The sequence below is a fragment of the Micrasema longulum genome, unplaced genomic scaffold, assembly GCF_059751315.1.
Source record: "Micrasema longulum isolate JH-2025_06_02 unplaced genomic scaffold, ASM5975131v1 h1tg000639l, whole genome shotgun sequence".
NCBI classification, from domain to species: Eukaryota; Metazoa; Arthropoda; class Insecta; order Trichoptera; family Brachycentridae; genus Micrasema; species Micrasema longulum.
This window is the reverse complement of record NW_028277835.1, coordinates 611,054-633,365: the sequence shown is the minus strand read 5'-3', so window position 1 is coordinate 633,365 and position 22,312 is coordinate 611,054.

Here is a 22,312-nt window from a genome sequence, read left to right as displayed (position 1 = left end):
TAAATTTTCGAGATACACTATAGATAGAGGGTATCTTTCCTTTAAAGGAAATGTTTGCAACCTACGTATTTAAGTAAGATTTATAAACCCCATACTACCGCAACATCTTCGTGTGAAAGTTATCATAATTTAAGTCTAGTAACCTTTGAGTATTCGTGTTCCTGTAATCATATTGATGTCATCTTTGGCGAAACACCTTAACCGACGAATAACCTTCGGTCTTATCATTATTGCTGAAAATGTTATTTGATTTATGAACAGTCATAACAACATCTATCAGGAATCAGGTGAATATACATGAAACACAGCGCATAATCGTATGCACACGAAAAATAAAAAACATTTTAGTTTCGGAAATATTCATAAATAATTGTGTTTTAGTCGATAATTCTCTTTATTTTATGACTCGTGAGTTTGAAAAAACTTCCCATAGTCAAGAGAAGTCAAATTAAATAAATAAATTCTCAATGTCATGGTAGTTTTCACATTCCGAGGTAAAGCCTGTGTTATCTCGTAGATTTAGTCCACACAGCTCTATCACCTCCTTGTTGTGTCGGTTTCACGCCTAATAACATGATCTCAGTTATCCGGGATATTGTGGATGTATACGGAGAGTGGTATGTTCACATGATGGGGAGTGGGAACAAGTAAAGTGCCGAGTCAGAGAAAGATCACAGCAGAGGTCCGCCAAAGATCACGAGTTTCGGCGCTTCTGAACTGTGATGTATTGTTACGTATTGTTTCTTGTTGGTTTTGGATCACTTTTGGTTTCGTAAGGATTGAAGCTAGTTCGTGCGCGTAGTGGCTTACTATCGCACAAAAGCCATAGTGATATTTTAGCCTTGGTGTCGTGGCTCGAGTAATCAAGATATGTATTAGGAAGTAACAGTTATTATCATTCGTTGTAGTTGTTACGGGGATTTATATCACTGTTTAAATGCTTTCCTCGTTCACTGGATATAATCGTTTAACGACGATGAAAATGAAACTAAACGCAGATGGTTGCTGGAATGTAGAACAAATTATACCCGACATAAAATTTGGTTTATATTTTATCTCGTATACTACTATATACTGATTATAATTAAAATGAATAATTTGTAAAACGCGATTTTCGAAAATCAATACGAAAAGGGCGCTTTACAAAGTGATTCTATGAATATTAATGTTTAATGTGAATTAATATTTTGTTAAAACTTGTTACTAAAACAGTTTATTTGTTACAGATTTATTCAGGTGAAATTATTGTCTTGCATTTTTTTGAAAAGTTTTTATTATTCATTGATATATAGTATATAGAGATGATATTCCACACAAATCCGAGCTAAAAAGTCGTCCCCAAAGGAAAGGGAATGACCAGCGGAAGGAGCAAGTGCCGTCACGTTATATCACGTCGACTTTGGCAAGCAAAACACGTAGTACAGTAAAAAGCACGAACTGTTTACATCGGTCTACTGTAAGTTCTATTCAGTATGTCGCTCCCTTCCGCATTTGCGTCACCTTTGTTTGTCGTTTCTACTATACGCCCGAATAACTTAGCAGTACAGAGACAGGAGAAAACTCACGAATTGGCAACATATTAATGAGACGTTTTTTGACATTAAAATATCTATTATACACGAGTATTGATTAACTTGTGAAAGATTATACCATCGCTTTTCCAGATCGATTTGTGCAGTATATTGGCGTATATATAGGCATTTTAGTAGTTGCGAGGATAAAAGTAACTGGGGAATACTTGCAATAGAGTCAAGTCCTTTCTATCAAACATATGCCAATTGGCCGTAGGTTGAGGGACCATATTTTGAACGTTCATGCTTACTCTAGTTATTTATATTTTTAAATGATCGTTTGATTCCGTCGAATCATTAATTTAATGTAAATTAAAAAAGAAAGGTATGCTTTATATTGTCACTACAATTTTAATATACAAACAATCATACTTACTATATATATTGGTTCAACATACTCTTGGGGGTAGGTACTACTGACATTACAAAAATAACCAATGAACGGAAAATTCCATCTGTTAATAAATATGTCAAATTAAATTTTGTCAGCCTCATGGTGTAGTGGTCAGCGCATTTTCTTACCATGCAAGAGGTCTCGGGCTCTATTAATATTTCAAAGTTCCTGGACTGGCACCTGAAACGTAAGATTGATACCAATCGCAGCGTATCTTGACCATTTTTGTAACATGAAAGTAAAATGATCAGTCTTACGTTTCAGGTGTCAGTCCAGGGACTATGAAATATTCCAGTGTAAAAACACCTTTTTAAATAATTATTTTTTTTAATTTATTTTTTCACCACAACAGGCCAGGACGCCCAATCACAGTGGTGAATTACATCGCAGAACACCCAGGCTTGAGAAAAAAATCATTTTAATTTTTGTGTTCTCACCGAGAATCGAACCCGAAACCTTCCGTGCGTGAGTCAAGCGTCTTGCCCACTACACCACGAAGGCCGCCAATTTCATGTGTACTTGTCGGGAGTCGAACCCGAGACCTCTTGCATGGTAGGCAAATGCGCTGGCCACTTCACCACGAGGCCGACATACATATATGTATAGCAAAAAACATATTTAAAAAAACAGTAATAAACGTAGTAAAAACACAAAACATAGTAAAAGACACAATAAAAAAAAGGCAAAACAAACATATTCAAAATACGAAGTAAAAAAATAAACAAATGGACTTTTTTGGCTAGTATCCTTTAATAATTTACGTTTTGGTTTTAAAATTTAATTGAAAATTGAACAAATTTATTGATATCAGTTAAATTTAGCCATTTTAAAAGTAATATAAAAATTTATTTCATATTTTTACATGCATACAAAGTTCTCACTTTCAATCGTGGCGTTTGTTACTTTCATTTTAACTTGTGATTCATTAGGAATTTTCTTAGGATTTAGCCGTAGTGATACCGGAATAGAAGAAAGGTTGACATAAATTCGCGATTCGTGTGTAATACAATTCCAGTATGAGAGATGAGAGCCATCTTTTACTTTTACTTCCTGCTTCTTGTCTGCGCAGTCTCGGTTCGCGTGCACCCGGGTACATGTAATATCGGCAATACAAGCAAGAATTTAGTATTCATAGCGGAGAATGATTCGATGTCATTATTTATGTTGAAGAAACATCAGAGTGTTGATGATGCTCAGTTAATGTATGAGAAGGTATGATATTTTCTTTGATGCAACAATACTCATATAGTTGCTCTGAGTGAAATACGGATCATATAGACTCAGGCTATGTTATACCGGGTGTTTGTTTGTCGTGGTAGAACTTTCGATTTGTAATACTGTTTCTTGTTACTAGTTGACTGTGATAATAGTGTCCATGCATATAATTAAGAATAGTCCAGAAACCACATACGCACTCATAAATGAGTAGGTTTACATTTCGACCCATTAGTTTCTTTTTAGACGTTGCTAAGTATGCAACTCCTGATTTGAATTCAGCTATGCCGTGTTGTGTCCTTTTGAAGTGTAGAAATACTGCTAGGATCTTAAAGAAACAAGATGCAATCACATTTCATGTGTAATTAGCAAATGAATGTGTATGTAACAAATGCATTACTTAAAAATTTAATTATTTTTCCATCTGTCAGATTGTCGAAGAAAGAAAATAAACATTTCGTTAGTGTTGCCAGGGTAGTAAATTTTTTACCCTACTTTGCTCATCTAATGAGAAAACTAATGAAAATTGGATCTCGGATTAAACAACTCCATCGTGGACATTTGATCGATGTTATCTTTAAAACATAAATATTATTTAACATGATATAAAAATATCCGTTTTATGTAAAATAAAATTTGTTTTATATTTTAAGTTTTAAGTTCATTAATTCAATTACTCTTATTAAATGACCCTTTACTTATCTACTCTGTTGTGTCAATCAATATTTCCGCGTGCACAATAACATTTTAGAGAAATTAACAGATTGCTTTTTTTACCTTACATTCGTGTTTTAATTATATTTTTTCCCATCGTGCAACATTACGCGGCGACATCGAGGCATAGCGGGGGAATTATTGGACACAGTCCGATGTATTCAAATATGATTCTACGCTCCTTCTGGACTATTCTTAATTCTATGTGTCCATGTGATGATGAGACACTCTAGGATTTCCCCAATTTGTTGATGCATTGTCCTAATTTGAGTTTAGAGCAAATGCTGCTAGAGGCGCTATGTAGAAGTCTGGATGACGACCTAGAAGATATCGTAACAGTAATTATTAACAAGGATTTATTACGTGATAATACGCAGTAAAATTAATAAAGGTAATTGTTGAAATAAATAAAAATAGGACACTGAATGCCGAACACTCTCAAAGTGGAACGAAAGGTTTGTTGATGTCTGCAATAGTCCGGCTTCTCCTAAATGAATTTTCTCTGGTTTCCTTTTCTTAAAGCAAATGCGGAGAAGTTCCTTCACAAGGTCAGAGCCGATTATCCCACTAGATCCTCACACTATAGTTAGAATAATTAGAAGGAACATACCTTTCGCAGTTAATATAAGCCTTGTACATGTACAACTAATAATGAAGATTCTTTTTTACTCTTGTGGGCTGTAACAATACTCTTAAGTCTGTATCCAGGTGGATGAAGAATATAGTTTTGTGTGTGAAATAAATCCAGATCCCCGGACAAGTGTGTTCAACACGATAGCTGCTTAGGTTAAATCCTTAAAAAAGGTAATCAAGTGGGAATAAGTCGACCGCGTAGTGTAGTGGTTGGTGTATTCGCCTACTGTTTTAGAGGTCCCGGGTTCAATTCCTGGCATGTTTGACGTGTAATATTCGTTATAAAGGTTGTTTACAACTGCAATTAAAAACGACGTGTTTGCCTCTGTCCATACATCCTCCTCCCCCCCAATGATCTGCATAGAGTTTGTATTCCTTGGGAATATTTTTGCTAACTTTTCTCTATGCGCAGCTGACAGAGAGTCCCAAGGACTCTATAAAAGCTGCGAGTTAATGGTGGGCTTTAGGCTCCCCTCAATGCGATGTTTCTCTGTCCTTTTACTGGTTCCTGAAGCTTAAGACTTATCACCTTGCCTTCATATACACATGCTTGAAATATCGCTAGCCTAAAGCAACAGTGAGATAAACCCGAAATTTCAGGTTTTCCGAAACACATGCGGAGATGCAGATATGTTAATAAATTGAATCAATGAATGTTTCCAAATAATGAAATATTGAAATACGAAAGTTAACCTACGTGAAAATAAAATATTCATCTACTTATAATTATTTAATTCAGTCAGACCCTTTGCACACCTTAAAGTCCGAGTATGTCAGAATATGTTCTCCAAAGATATGTTGCATCTGGTGTTATAATGTAGTGCCTGTGTATACACCATCGGGGGCGAATAGGGGTAAGATGATGATGAACAATACTCAAATTAACAGTGAAACACCTTTTACTCGAATAACGCTTGCAAATTATGGAAATTTACCCTTCAATATGAGTATCCAGTTCTCCAAACGTACATGGCTTTTTGTTAAACTATGAATGTACTGCCATTGGATTATATGAACTTAGAAATAAGTTCGCAGAGAGGCACTCCTTACATGTTGGTCCAAGATCCTTCAATCTTCTAACCAAGGAATTACAAATCATTAAATCACTGGTTCAGTTTAAAGTAGGTTTGAGGTCTTGGATTAGCATGGAAGGAACAGAAAGACACCGTTTAAAAAAAAAAAAAAATGCACACTGGGAATAAATCCTGTTTTCATCATATCAGCATATGTTAATTTTCTTTATCTTTTCTTTTCTTTTCTTTTCATAGTCATATCATACGATATTTATATGATATAAACTTATTAATAATTAAAAAGGAATGGCCCACGCTCAGATGCTGAAGTCTTTGTGGGCATTTTTTCCAATTTATGTTATAGCCTAATTTTAAGATGTATTTTTTTTTAAGTGTATTTTCGTAATTAAAATTCTATGTAAATATATGTATGGAAAAAAAAGGGGGCTACTTAAGTTTCAGGTTTACAGAAACAAACCAACAACTGTTGTATTGAAAGCCAATATCGAAGCATCATTACTGAAAAACACAGATGTTTCGGAAAAATTATTCAAAAGTAGCTCTACATAGCTGCTACTCCCGAAAGACATTAGTCGAATATGTTTTAGAAATGAAACGGATATCCAGTGACTATCCGGTATCCGGCCGGATACCGGGTAGTAGCTCAATATCCGGTGGATACCAAATATTTATTTAACTGCGAAAATTTCATAAAATCGATATATTGATATCGCCACTTAAGTGATTTATTGATATTGACCGTGTTTGGGAAAAAGAGAATAACCCACATTATTTTTTCGATTGGAGTTTTTTTGCGTAAAAATGTTCGTCAATGTTTAACAGGCTTATTCTGTCACAATTTCGTTTCGTAAGTTCGTTCTTTCGCCATATATCCATCTCATTCTAACGCAATCAAAACCATATTTCGCTTTCGTTTCCTCTCATAATTTACAAATGAGTTTACAAGCCTATTAAAAGTTTTATTTTTAACTATAAGAGAAATTCTGTATCCGGCTTTGCGGCTCAGGGGTCGAATATTCAGTATACGATTACAGGAATCGTCCAAACCACTATCCGTTCCATCGCTAATACGTTTTTTAAAAGTTTATTTTCACTTTTATTTAAAACTTTGAACTCGAGAACTTTCAGTAAAAATAACATCATTCCATCAAGTATTTCCTTCATTTATTTCAATTTATAGAGTTATATTAACGCCTGATATTACATTATATCCATTTACTTCTTGCCGTACAAAGGGTGGTCGCTGGTCAAACTCACTTTTACATCTGATGGAAGCTGAATTTACTGCTGATTGATTATCTGGGGTCGCCACTCACCTGCAAATATTATGTATTCTGTGTTATCGTAGTAATACGCTGATCAGTTTATTACCTAACTTTAGTTTTAATAGGCTATTTAGCTCTTCATATATAATTATCTAAACTTTAAAGCAATAAATGAAACAATCTCAGTACCTTTTGTTTAGTTTTACTTTCTAAAAATCTACATACATGCGTTTAAAGTTTTACTTAGTAAATTTACAATCAACTTAATTCAAAGTCTAATAAATGATTTAATCTCTAGATATATTAATGTTTTGTTTCACTGTATTATTAATTGAATTGTGCTTACGGAGAAGGATATACGTGATTTTTTTTTTTTTTCAATTATTCAATAAAAAACTTATAGGCAAAGCTCTGTTAAGTCAATTTGATTGTTTTTCTTTGAAATGAAACAGTTCTTTTTGCGCAAAAGAGAAGATTGTCAATGGTACATCGTTGCTATTTATATAGTTTAACGTTTAAATAACATTTTTTTGTTACAATATTTGAGTTTGTCCACATGTTCGTAGACAAAAGACTGGATTTCACCCCCTCGGTGAGTGACAGGTCATAAGCCCTGAAAATGCCTAGACTTCCATATTACCTTATTAAATGTATTCTCCATCCCTGTTGTTATTTGTAGACATTTTTTTAGTTTGTATAGTATAAACGCCTTTACGTGGTCACATTTCAATTAATGCATAATAGGGTTAGGTTCGGATTGTGTAATTAAAATGATCGGATATTAATTTTTCAAAATAAAGGTTTTGCAAGTGAACAGAAATATTTGTAATCTTCTAAAAACCTTTAATTCTTCAACTTCAACTGTTGTATAATGCCATTCCTCCTTTATGGGTGCGAATCTTGGCACCTTACCAAAGCTCAAAACCACAAACTTCTGAATTTTGAAAGTAACTCCTTGAGGAGAATATTAGGCTTACGGTTTTTCGACTTGACTAACATTGAAGTCCGAGAACGGACGCAACAGACTCCTATAATGAGCGTATTGAGGATGCGGTGGTAACCTGGCTTGGACGCGTGCTGCGCATGCCCCAGTGGAAGACTAACCCGAAGTCTCTCTTTTTTACATCTGCGGGCTTCCGCCGTTATGGAAGGCCGTCGATGACGATCTTTCGGCTTTATTCGGTAGAATTAAAGGACGTGGGATTGACGTAGAAGAAGGCAAGAGTGCTGGCAGGCGATAGGGTCTCCTGGAGGCGTCTGATAATGTCCACGTGCTCCACTTAGGAGTGGACGTGGGAATGATGAAGATGGGAGAAAAAACTTAGAAGCGACATCTATTAATTTTTAAATAAAACTGTGGAGAAAGGTTTCGATTCGTCGATCATTGGACCCGAAGTTCGCAACACCCAAACTTTAAAATAACGCTTTCATATCATAAATCATGGTACACCTAACAATGTTAGTAGTTCACGATGTAGTCCTGATGCCGAGTCTTACGTACGAGAGCGGAGTATGTAATTTGAAAAACTATGATAAAAAGACTGAATGCTGTCGAAATGCGAACTCTCAGGTGAATGTGTGGTAAAACTACGTGCGATAGGTGCTCAAATGTCAAGATCTGTACATTAAGTATTATAATGCTGAGATAAGCATTGCCGACAAAAATAAGAAAGAGCGAATGGACCGCTATAGAAAGGCTAAAAGAATTACGATGCAAATGAATCTAGGAATGCCGAGAACTACATTATATTTTAAAATACATATTTTTGAGCTAAACGTATAACTTCCATCAACACCTAACTTTGAATTATTCTCAATACCGATCCACAATTCCCCTTTCTTTTCTAACTCATATAGTGTCCAAGCGGCTTGACTGTGGAATTATCTCCCATACACTATCAGAGATGTTACTACAATATCTCTGTTTAAATCACGTCTAATGAAACATAGCCTTTCTCTTTCTTTAATGTCTACTCCTTTCCTCTTTATTTCTTATTCGTATTGAGTAATATTATTGATTTAAGATAATTTATATTCAAATACAATTATTTATGTTTTCGTGTACCTTTAGCTTTTTTATTTTGATTTTCTATTGAATATGTTTTGCGACTTGAATTACAAAAATGAAACTTTTATTTTGTTGGTTGGTTGAAAGAAATTACCATGTGGCAATAAGCCCATCAATGTACAATTAACATAATGTGCAAAAAGATATATAAATCATAAAAGAGTCTTGAATAAAACATGGTTTTAATTTTAACTAAATTGTAAGTTATAGCACCTGTAGAATCCGGTAGTAAAAATAAATATCAAACTGCTACATAATTCGCGTAGAAGAATATTATTTCTAACGCATGATTGAGACATAAATCAAGTTTAAATCGTATTTGTTAATTTCAAAGTAATGTATTTTATTTCGTTTTTCCGTCATGTGCTATGGATGAATTGACCATTACTCTGATTAATATCGTTTTCTTTATATCGTAAAACTGCGCGCTCAACTGGTAAATTAGTGTCTCGTTTCGAAATTATACAAATAAATAATTAATTTTATTATAACGAACGTACGTAATACACAAATATGCCATTAAGAATATTCGAGCATTTCGCAACATTTTAATAGCTTTATTATTAGTCCATTTTGAGCGGTCTACCGGGTCAAAGTTTCGCAACAAGGGCCGATACAGAATATTAATAACAATCTGACACGAGGTCCCGTCCCCGCTTGTATGACGGAAGTGAAGCATTTCTGATTGATCGGTATATTGTGCAAAATACTTACGGAAGATTGGAATAATTAGCATTAGCATAGTAAAGTCTTTATAGTTTTAACAATAGCAAGTGCTGATAGTATAATCTTAATCAATAGAATATCTTTGTCTTTCAAAGTAAAGCTCTCGCTTTGCAACAGTTTCTCAACAATATGAGTGATAACTTTATACGATGTGTAGGTAGGTACTTTGTGTATTTTTGTTTCGGTTTATTCATTTCATTTTTATTTGCAGCCGAGCTGGGTTTTTTAATTTTTGATTTAAAAAAAATATAAATTTAAATCGGGCTGTGGCTAGTGTCTCGGACTCACGACTCAAATGTCCGTGGTTTGAATCCCACTCTACCCAAATTTCCATTTTCTAATAGTAAGTTATTTAATTTGTTGAAAATGGCCCTCAAAATTTAAAATTTGGGTAAATCATAAGAACGAAAATATTTATTTAAAAAAAATATTAATAATAACGATAACAATAATAATTATTAACAATATTTTAAGTTTCTCCAAATTTTTGTAGACAAGAACGGGATTCAACTCCCTTGAAAGGACTGAAGGAATAGAGATGTTCAAATATGGGCAGAATGGTGAATGTTACACAGTGTGTAAAGAAGCCACTTAAACCAGCCATTGACAGGTCGTAAGCCCTGTAGATGCCTAGACTTATATATTATCTTCTCTTAAACGTTATTCATCTCTGTTGTAATATGTTAAAATAATAATTATGTTTTCCTCGACCCGGCGACACATTCGTCAAAATTTATGGACTTACTCCGGACTATTGTGAATACTAACCCACTTTCGGATAATGTGCCGCCGCGCCGCGCCGTGCCGGAGATTTTACGGCTCGTGTGTACTGACCCTAATATAATTAAATTTTTAACAGCTGAAACGAATGTATTAATTATTAAAACTAAGTATGGAAATGAGCTCTGTGTTTTGTTTGAGATTTGTGTTTTGTTTAGTTGGAATTAAACACCCGTCACTTTAATAAACTAAAAGCAGTGCTTACGTTTGAAATCCTAATAATTAAATTACTTCCCAATAAGCTTGTTTTGTAGTAAAATAACAATTTTTTGAAAAAGTACACTACAAGTTAAACCATTTTTAAAACTACTAATTGATTTTTTTTCCCTACTTCTCGCCAAATTTTGCAGTATGAATCGTCAAAGTTAGCTGATAAATATTTTTTAACTCGTGAATCGGACACTAATGTTTTTTTCCTATAAAAAAACAATACTATTAGTATTATTTAGGACTGTGATCGAAGGCGTATTCAGAATTGCGTAACATAAATTACGAGAGAATCTTCGAATATGAAAATTTGTAGTTGTGACATTTGGGAAACTGATAATGCTTAGATTTTTACGAAATTCATAAAAATGACAATATCTCGAAAACTAACGATTTTTTTTACCAAGGTAATAATGTATATTTTCTGGTGATTCTTGAACTGGCATATCAGCCCCCGAAAGGAATAGTTTGAGTTTTGGGATACCTGTATGAATATAGAAATGCAGTCATATAATAGTTTTAAGCACTTGAATGCTCAGCTAATTGATTTCGCTTGTCAATAAAATATTTGAAAAAAGCAATAATTGCCATCACTAGTGCTAGGGTACTTAGTAGGAATATATTTATTTATTTATTTAACTTTTTGTACATAATGTTATTTGTACTTTGGCGGGCTTATTGCCAAATGGCAATTTCTTCCAACCAACCATTATATTATGTAGTACAGGTCAGGGCCTTTTCCGGTGGTCTAATAAATTTCTCTTTCATTTTGCGATCGCAGAATTGACTCTACATGTAAGCGAGATCAAATTCTACATTTTTTATTGTTACTAGTTCTTGTTAACTGATGTGTAATGCCGTTTATTAGATTATAAATAATGAGCGTTTGTTTTACGAAATGTTCATACAGCTATATGGATCGTAAAGTTTAATAGTTATAAATTTTGTTCCGATATTTATAGCTCCCCAAACAAAAAAGAAAACGTTCTCGGTACAGTTCTCACTTTCGTTTATTGGCGTACTTGTGGCTTGAGATATTGCGATTATCAAAAATCACAGTTATTCAGTGTCGTAATTTCGTTTAAACGATGCTCTATTAATTGCAATTTGTTTTAAAATTGTTTCGAAACGAGATCAGTTTTATTTTGGTCCGTTATATAACGCGATCGTGAACGAATATGAACTTTGTGTAAATCACATTTTATTTATTGTTATTGGATTCGTTCGTATATTTTTACACAACCTACTTCAGCCGTCTAACTATAGTTAATTGCCAACTTTTAAAAATATCTTAAAGTTTATCGTTAGAAAGTAAAGTCAACTAGTAATAAAGATCAAAAGGAATAATGGGGTTAAAGGTGAACTTACTATATCTTCTGTTTTATTCGGAACGTTGCCTTCTTATGATCTAAAAGCAAATTTATAACAATATCGAAGGCCTATACGTTAATTAAACTAGTTTGTATCGGGAACCGTATTGTGAAATTGTGATTAATAATGTTTTTGTTATCTGCAACTGGATTATATCATAAAAAGTTAATGCGAACATATCCTTTATCGCCTGTATATTGTAAATAAAGTTACATATGGGAAATTAAAGTCAATTAAAATGTAATCAATCAAGTAATTAAAATGAAACAACTTTGTTTTAACCATTTATTTTGTATTCTATTATCGACCTGTTTTGAAGCTACAAAAGCTTCCTTATCAATGTAAAATTCAGCAATTAAATTCTATCCATTTTTTTTTATTTTAACAGTGTTTACTAAATAAACACATAAATCGGCCTTCGATATTTTTCTGAACGTGTACATATTTAAAATAAAATTGTGTCAGTTTAAATCTTCTTATATAATAGAATATGCTGTGTAGTGTACTTTATTTCCATTCAATGTATTTTACCTAGAGAAAAAACTGCATAGTACGCTCACAACTAGCCGTGCATGAGATATTAGAAAGAGCTTATTAATAAAAATGCGCTGGTCTAGTTTCGATCTCGTCTCTTGTGCATTCTGCCATTCTGCGTAGATAGCATATTACACGACCACGAGGATATTACGATGATCTGTGTTTCGTTTTCCTTTGCGGTTAACTGCTGTTATGCTTCATTGTAGGATGCACCAGAAACTGCAGTACCTAGTTGGTTGATGCTTTTCTAAGAAACCAAACTCCTATATAATATAATAACAATATTTTACTAATTACAACTAATAAATTTTACTAGTTACCCGATGTAATACTCTGTTCTACTGCGGTCCATCATCGACCAATTACAGCGCGAATTCACCAGTAATGCGGATGCATCTACTCGCGAACCAATATGCTAACAACATCGATGTCTTTAACGTGAGTCTTGTAAATTTTAAATATCAATGTATATGTTCCATATCAAATAAAACTTAATATTCTGTTCATATTGTAGTTTATAACATTATGTACCTAGCTGCTTTAAACCTTTAAATGCATTTCTTTAGCTTATTAAAAAATAAAAAATAAATATTATTTTTTAATTTTTTATATTTTAAACCAACTAAACTTCTAAACACAGTTCTATATTTTATTACTTTATATTGTATTAAAAAAAAAAAATGTTGTTAATACACTCATCTTTTTTATTTTTATTATTATACCAACTATACTTCTTAACACTGTTCCTATCTTTTATTTCTTTATACTGTTTTTTTTTCAAATTTATGTTGTTTATATCTCATCTTCTTTTTTTATATCAACTTTACTCCTAAACACTGTTTTATCTTTTGTTGCTTTATATTGTATTTTAAAATTTTATTTGTTCTCATACTCATATTTTATATAACTTTTATGTACGAAAAAGCCTTGTGGTCGTGAAAAATTAATAATATAAATAATTAAATTTTTATTCCGTGATTTTTTTGAAAAATCACCTCAAGGGGACTTTATAATTCTGTTCTTGAACTTACTCTCTAACTGCATATGAAACTGCCTGATATTTGTAATCAGGCTTTACGATAAATGGTAAAAAATGTTTGTTAAAAACCCAGCATAAGCCGAAAATTTAAATTAATTTTGTATTTGGACAGGTAGGATTGGATTTATTATTTTGCTACACGAAGATTCTACAAGAAACATTGGTATCACTGGAGACTCGTTAAGCCCCTTTAAGTAAAATGTTTCACATTTATTGCTCTAGATGATTTTCTGTAAATAATAAATACATGTGGCCTTCGTGATGTAATGGCTAAGATCCTTGATTCATTCTTGGTGAAAATACAAAAAAAAAAATTTTGATTAGGATAGCCCGAGTGTTCTGTGCTGTAATTACCACTATAATTGGGCCTCCTGGCCTGTTGTGGTGCAAAATAAATTTTCTGACCCAGCAATATTTTGTTTTTATGAGTATAATGTTTGTTGAGGTAGATGAATCTTTTGAGGAAAAAAATATTTATTTGAGAAACATCACCGTGATCCGGGATGGTAATATTACAATACTCCGTTTGCTGTTTCATGAAACACGCCTTCTTGGCTTTCGCCTGGATATAATATTTTCAATGCCTCTTCAAACAGGTTATCTTTTCACTTACACACAATAGATATTCCAAAATAAAATAATAAAGCGGGATAATAGAATTCATAATATAAAATCTTGGAGAAAACAACCGCTCACCCGCGGTCATTACATAGCTTCGGGAGTTTTCTTGACTAGCTTGGTACATGAACAGTGGGTAAAGCCTTGTTTTTTCTTGTTCAGTAGATGTATTATGGCTATTCCGCCTCAAAGCACGATCTGCAGCTTGGGTGCTTTAATAGTACTCGGCTTATATAATATTATGTATCTACAATAAAATACGTAGATCTCTGTGTTTCGTTGTTGTTTCTTCCAACGATAAACTCTGCATCATAAATTACGTAAGCAAATATAAACTTTCTACTACTACCATCACGCCATTTCTCCGTAGGGGTAGGCAAAGAGAATAGTCGTCACACTATCCTGGCATACATTTCTAGCTTCTTCCACATTCATATATATTTCATACATGCCCTTTGGTTCCTCCTGCTTTTGACATGACCAAACTTAAGATTTTGGTTTATCTGATCATGCCACGTCTTCCTTGGTCGTCCTCGTCTCACGTTACTGTTAATATTCGCCGTATATACTTGATTTACCATTCTTTCGTTGATCCATCTCAGAGACCCTTTCTTAATCTTATCAATTATACCCGACTGGTGAATGTTACACAGTGTGTAAAGAGGCCACTGAAACCAGCCAATGACAGGTCATAGGCCCAGTGGATGTCTGGACTTCTATATTACCTTGTCTTAAATGTTCTTCATCTCTGTTGTAATATATTAATATTAACAGCTCCCCAGGGAGTTGAATCCAGTCCTTGTCTACATAAATTCGAACAAACTCAAAATATTGTAGGGATTTTAATATTATTTTGGTATCTGAGTGACTTATTTATCTCTAATTCTTTTATTTTTTCTTCTTTATAAATTTGTATAGTGATATTTATTTTATGAATAGTGTCTTCTGTATGAACTATAAATAATTTACATAGAATTTCCGTATTGAATGTTAAAGGTTTCTTTATAATTACTTTAATAATTAATCTTTTTACTATTTTAAGAGGGTTTAATATATTGACATATGTACCACCCCATCCAACAATACCGTATTGTAACAAAGATTGTACAACTCAGTAATAAACTATCTTTACATTATAGATTAAAAAAATTTTTAAATATTAATTAACATAGACATATTTAACTGCAGTAAACATACTTGTAAAACAAATATTAAAAAACTATTATATGAAAAAAATTATGTTTCTAAAAAAAAATATATTTTAACATTATAAATTTAAGTTGTTTCTATTCACTCATATCAAACACACACTCACCCTGTCCATAAACCCACCCTCACACCCAAATCCACTCCCACACATATTCACATACCTACCAAAACCACACTCCACTTTTTTACACACGCATCCTCACACAAAAAAACTCGCACACATGCACTTCTATGAATTAATATCTAACCGAACTGGATTTTTATAATTGTGTTTATGTGGAAACCTGATTTGGCTTTATTTGATGTTTTTTTCATAATGTTGTGTGTATTTTTTTGTATTGCTGTTGTTTTTCTGAATAAACAAAAATTAATTTATAAAAGTGTATACACATTTTCTGATACGTTTAATGAAAGGATTTAGAATTTTGGATCAAATTGAGCATCTTAAATGGCTGCATTTCCAAGTACTGGTTCCCATTGTTGATTGCTCCATTTGATACTATTGTAACGATGCACTCAAGTGAATATCTGGCCATGTGTACTCATACCATCCTACCTGTTATTATTATCAAGTGTGGAAGCAGAGAATCAGCCGTAAGGTTCGAACTTTTCCTCTTTTTTTCTCGTTCTTGGATTTAAAATTTCATTGTTTTATATGGAATGGCTTTTTTGGCTGCCGGTGTTCTTTATGGGTGGACTGAGCTATTGTGCCGCGGAGTGCATTTGCATCGGGTAAAAACTATTGTTCTTACTTTATTCGATTTTTATCGCAAAGTGCTTTTTATTAGTGGGAAATTTGCATGCGCATGCGAACCCCGTGCTTGTACCTATACATCCTTAAATGACGGAGTTCAGTGGTTTTTTAAATTGATTTTTTTTAATAATGGACTATCAAACTAAGCCAAAATTTAAAAAAAATATATTTATATGTGTCGCATAATCAGCGCTGTGATTTTTTTAAAGCTTTGTAATTTTAAAATTACTCCGCCTGGGACGTCTCTAGTTCTCTACAGTCCTACAGTACATGTCCTGAATAGTGGGTTGGCTTCCCGGTTACCGAAAATGTATCACAACACTCTGCCATTGGTTGATTTCGGTGAAATTGTGACGTCGTTCAAAGTAGTAAATTTTTATAAAAATCATTTGTATTTATTTTTTATTCATTTTTAGGAAATTTCGTCGTACAATTAAATTAACAAATTACAACATGGATGAATAACATTTTAGAGAAGAGCGTATATAACATTAGCCATTTACAGGGCTTATGACCTGTCATTGGCTGGATTAAGTAGCAAATTTACACACTGTTTAACATTCACCATTTTGCCCATATTTGAACATTCATATTTTTTCAATTCATCAATACATAGATTAAATGAAGTTGAGCCACTTAAACCAGCCAATGACAGGTCATAAGCCCTGTAAATGCCTAAAGTTCCACATACCCTTCTCTAAAATGCTCTCCATCCCTGTTGCAATTTGTTTATCTTGATGACTCCGTAGGGGGTAAATCCAGTCTTTTGTCTACAAATATTTAAACAAACACAAACTTTGTAATACAATTAAACGCTCTAGTTTTTGCTGCGCGTAAGAAAACATTTTTTTAATCCAATTTCCCATTGCACTGAATTTCCTCATTGTAACATACTGATTATTTTTAGCCATTAAAACAAATGTAGTATTTCATTTTTCCCGTTTACAGTCGTAAAAAAGTACATTTCTGTGTGTTAATTAGTACCGGACTTTTAACATTTTTGAGAACGGAGTATAGAAGTCGAGGCATTTATAGGGCTTATGACTTGTCATTGCCAAGTGGGTTAAATAATTTAACCAAAATTATTCTCTCCCACATCAATAAAGATATATGCATGTTCAAACATCAGCAGAATCATGAATGTTGCACAGTGTGTAAAGTTGCTACAAAATCCAGCCCATAGCAGGTCATAAGCCCTGTCAATGCCTAGACTTCTATATTCCCTTTTCTAAAATGTTTTCCCTTTTAAAAAATGTTTTCCCTTTTCCATTGCTATAAATCTCAATCGAATTATACGCGTTTAAAAAAATATCAACCATGTTGACGCGGAACATTGTGCAATCACGCAAGGTTTCTTTTCTGGGCACACCAGCCCGTTGCACTTTTTGCGTTATCACATTTCTCTCCTAAGGGGTAGTTAGATGGCCGCGTGTTCTGTTTCTGCGTTGTTTGTGTTTCGCAATACTTTTGCCGTGTATTTCAATTATCTCGTTAGCTATTCCGGCGTGAGGGCCTCCGGACCCAAGTGAGAACGTTCGAGGGGTCACCCTCGGGTCAACTGGGCCAATTTTAAAAGAACGGAGAGGAAAAAATCGTTATTTAAATTGGTTTCTTCACGTTCTGGTTTTCCTTGCACTTACAGACATGCCAGTACGTCACGGACTGGACGCGGGACTCGACTTCTTGTGGATGCTTTATATTTAATTGCTTTAAATATTGGATCTCAATGTGTCAAAATGTGTATTGGGTTCATGTAATATCTTCCTTTAGCGTTGAATTATTTTTTGTAGCCAGTTCACTGGCGAGTCGATTGCCTAAAGCAATCTTGTTCAACCAATTAAAAATTTAAGAAAAAATATCTTTGCGGCACTTAAAAAAAAAATTGTATTCAATAAATTATTTCAGTATATTTTTAATTTGAATCTAAAAATAGTGCCCACATAAACATATTCTTATATGTGCTTTAATAATAACAATGTATATAATATATTTAATTTATAAGTTGTTTAACACACATTCCTTTACCTTCTGTTCGAATTTTGATTTTTTTTTTCCCATTTCATAAATTTTTCTACAGTCTTATATAAAATTTAATTTGGTGACTTAGCCGTTTTTCTAAATATGAGTCTGATTTATACCTTTTCTCTGGTATTTTGATCATGTTCATGTTGGTTTTGATACCTTTTTTTACAATTTTTTTCCATTAGTAATATTATACACAAACTTCATTGAATTGTTAAATATTGTTTGCTTATATGTTGGTACTTTTTATTCATTAAGCATCAAATTTACACTTGTATATCGATTTTTAAAAAAGTGATTCCTTTATAATAAAATAATTATTTTATTTATAAATTATTACAGTTATTTATAAACGTGAATGAAATTCAATATAGCTAGTAAAATTTCACTAATCAGTACTGTCGATGTGTTCCTACAGCAAAGGCAAGCATTGAAGAAGCAAGCGATTTTATTCGATTCAATTTAATTTTTATTTATTTATATATACATATATGTACATCACAAAATATTAATCTTTATTCGTACTTATATAAATAGTAGTTAAAAGCCAACAAAATTAGGGGCGTATATCGTAATAACACCAAAGTATATACTCGTATACTATCTTATGTATATGCTGAATCATATCATGACAAAAAAACTCCCTCAGAGACGTGAAAAATACTCACATAGTCTACAAATGTGGTTATCACTCGTGACTTGATATGACAAACTTGCCTCGTCTGTCTAGATCATGCCATGACTATACCTATTGTACATTTAAAAAGATTCTTAGATTTCTTAGGTTAAGTTAGTTACATGTATCATATTATAACCTTAAAAATTTAAAACAGATGCTCTTATATGGAATCTAGCCACATTATCTGTGCATCTCGGCGTTCGTTTTAAAAACTGACCGTTTTGTTGAAATTAAATTCGGCATCAAATTTGACTTATTTCTCTCTTTGATATTTTAATAGGCTTTTAAGAAAAAAAGTGCCGACCTCAAACCGATTAAAAGTTGAAATAAATTGTAATTGATGGAAAAATTTCTCGGTAAAATATTTTTTGTCACTTTTAATGCGTATCAAGGGGTACTAGACCCGTCGGTACAAACCTGCGTATAGACATCAAATTTTTTAGGTGGGGGGATCGGTAGTGTATCTTCATAATCGTTTGGGAGAATTTATCTTTAACTATGTCATAATGATGCTATGTCACTTTACTGCTTAGATATGTGTAAAAATGTGATTGTACTGACCTTGTGTATTTAATTGATCTCAAATCGACAATCTTTTGAAGTTTGCATGTTATGTTATTTTCACGGTTTGACTGCAAATAAATATTTCGTTTCCTCTAAATTAGTACTAAACATTGATAGTGAATAAGCGAAACTGAAGAAGGACGCTCGTCTCTATTAACGGTTTTGGGAAAAGGGTGGGCGCTTTAAATTGTACCAGGGAGTTGATAGAGAAAGATAGGGGTAATGTATAAATATCTTGATGGTTATACAGTATTATACCATGTATTCGAACATGCCCAATTTTTTTTGTCTAGCTTTGTCGTGTTGTAGCTTTTGTCCATTTCTCGCGGTGAATCGCTTAGTTTTGGCTGTCGGCCGTCTTCAGTCTTCAGTCTTCACACATTCCTGCGCCGGAGGTTGGAAGGCGAGCAAATTGTCCGCCGAACTCCGGTGCCCCCGCACGACTAAACCTCGCCTCGCGGCCGATTGACAGCTAACACCGCACCGATAGATTGATTTATGACCATCTCTTACCGCTAAAAATTGTTATGTGAAGTTTTTTAGTAGTTGTTGCCGTTGTCTTCGGCTAGAGGAGTGTCGGGACTGCGTGAGAGATCTGCCTCTCGCGGTCAGCTTACAATTTGGATATAATCCTCCCCCACCGCGCTCTTTACGACGGTTCACATTTTTTCCAGACAAAAAGAAAAATAATAATTTTTAATTTAATGGATTTCAATTTTTCGTAAGCAGAAACTGGATCAATCATCTAGATTTTAAAAAAACATAATACTTTATTTTCCAAGAACATTTCTAATCCATATAAGCACTTATATTCCAAACTATAACTTATTATGTTAACAAATTACAACAGGGAGGGAGAATACCTTAAATAAGGAAATATGGAAGTCTAGGCACTTACAGGGCTTATGACCTGTCATTGGCTGGTTTAAGTGGCCACTTTACACACTGTGCAACATTCACCATTTAGCCTATGTTTGAACATCCGTATTTCTTCAATTCTTCCATTTGTTGATTTTAGTGAAGTTAAAGAGCTGAAACCTTTATTGTTGTGAAGAGATTCATCTGACTAAATTATTTCACATACTAGGCAACGCCTGAAAACAATTTTTCAATTTTTAAACTTCTTCTGGACCACTTCTTGGAAACCAGCCAATGACAGGTCATAAGCCCTGTAAGTGCCTAGACTTCCATATTCCCTTATTTGAGGTATTCTCCATCCCTGTTGTAATTTGTTAATCTTAATGACTCCCAAGGGGGTGAAATCCAGTCTTTTGTCTACGAACATTTGGACAATCTCAAATATTGTAACTTATTATGTGATAAAATATCTCCGGCGTCGATTAACTTATTATAAAAGGGCATAATATGGTGCATTGCCTCTTTTACTCTGATACTTAATTGTTTTTTTTAATTTTTTTAATTTGTTTTTTTTTGTTATTTCAAGCCTTTACTTATCTATACTTTTAATTTTTTTATTTTAAATTAATTAACAACTAGCATATTCACGAACTTATTTTTATTTTCAGACAATAGCCATGTAAAGCTATAATAATTAACACAGGGAAATAAATTTAGCAAATTAAAATTAATAATAAAATATTATTATTGTTCGAAGCATTAACTGTGTGAAACATTATTAATCAATAGATTAAAATTGAATACTTTTAAAAATAAAGTGATGCATAAAATACAAAGTACTTTTATTTTAATATATTTAAATAATTACATTTTATGTAAAAACAGTATTCATAGTAAAAATACAAATAAAATAAAAAAATAATAGAATACATAGATAAAATATAATACAAAAAAAAATAGAATAGCGAATTAATTTTCAATTTTAATAATAATGAAAAAAATTCGTTAATTAGGTAAACATATATATTTTTTACATATCTATAGTTGCCACTGTTTTCAAATATATATTTTTATTTTATATACATTTTTATTATTTGCACAAGTGTATTTTTTTGTGTTTTCTGAAAATTATAAGTGGCTGAATACCCACATAAACAAATATCGTGACGGATAATAATTATGTGAATTGATCCCGATCATGATGCTTTGCTAGTGCCTCAACTTCGATTAACATTATTTTCTTAAAATCTCACCAGTTTCTGTCGTTATATGTCTATCCTTATATGCCCAATCTATCAATTGTGTTTTTAACACCGTTTTTCAAAGCCAGCCGCCAGTAAAAATATTATACACTCAATTTAAAATTTATAATTCCAGTTCTCCATTGAATTGTATCTTTTATCTTGTCAATTAAATGAAACTTTTGTGTTTAACAATGCTTTGACAGTCCCGGTTACCAAACGGTCAATCATTTGTGATATGTCGTGCGGATGCATTTTTTCTTATTGACCTTTATTTAAATAAACAAAACTACTTTCCATTAAAATGTACAAAGAACTAAGGTCACATAAAACATAATCTGCATTACGAAGGCAGAGTTCTCGCGCTACAAGCATTTTATGTATGTATATTGAAACAATATAATGCTATTTGCAAATTACAGGTTTAGATCCTGACATGGTTAAAATACTTTCGTTATTGTATAAAATGTTTTTACCCTGGATTGACATCGTTATTATTTCCATGGTATTTTTTTTAATGCATTCCATAGTAGTAGTTTAAAAAGAGTTGTTACAAGTGTGTAGTTAGGGAGAATAATAATTATAGGGACTTTTTTATCAATTCAGTATTTAAGTCTTTACATACATATATTTAACAGAGATGGAGAATATTTCGGAGTAGGCATAATGAAAGTGTAGACATTTACAGTCCTTGGCTAATAGATGTTATCACTTTGCACACCGTACTACGTTTCTTCCCATGTTTGAACATCCAAGTTTCACTTCATTTGTTGAGCTTTGTGAAGTCAAATAGATAAATCAATTAATAATAGG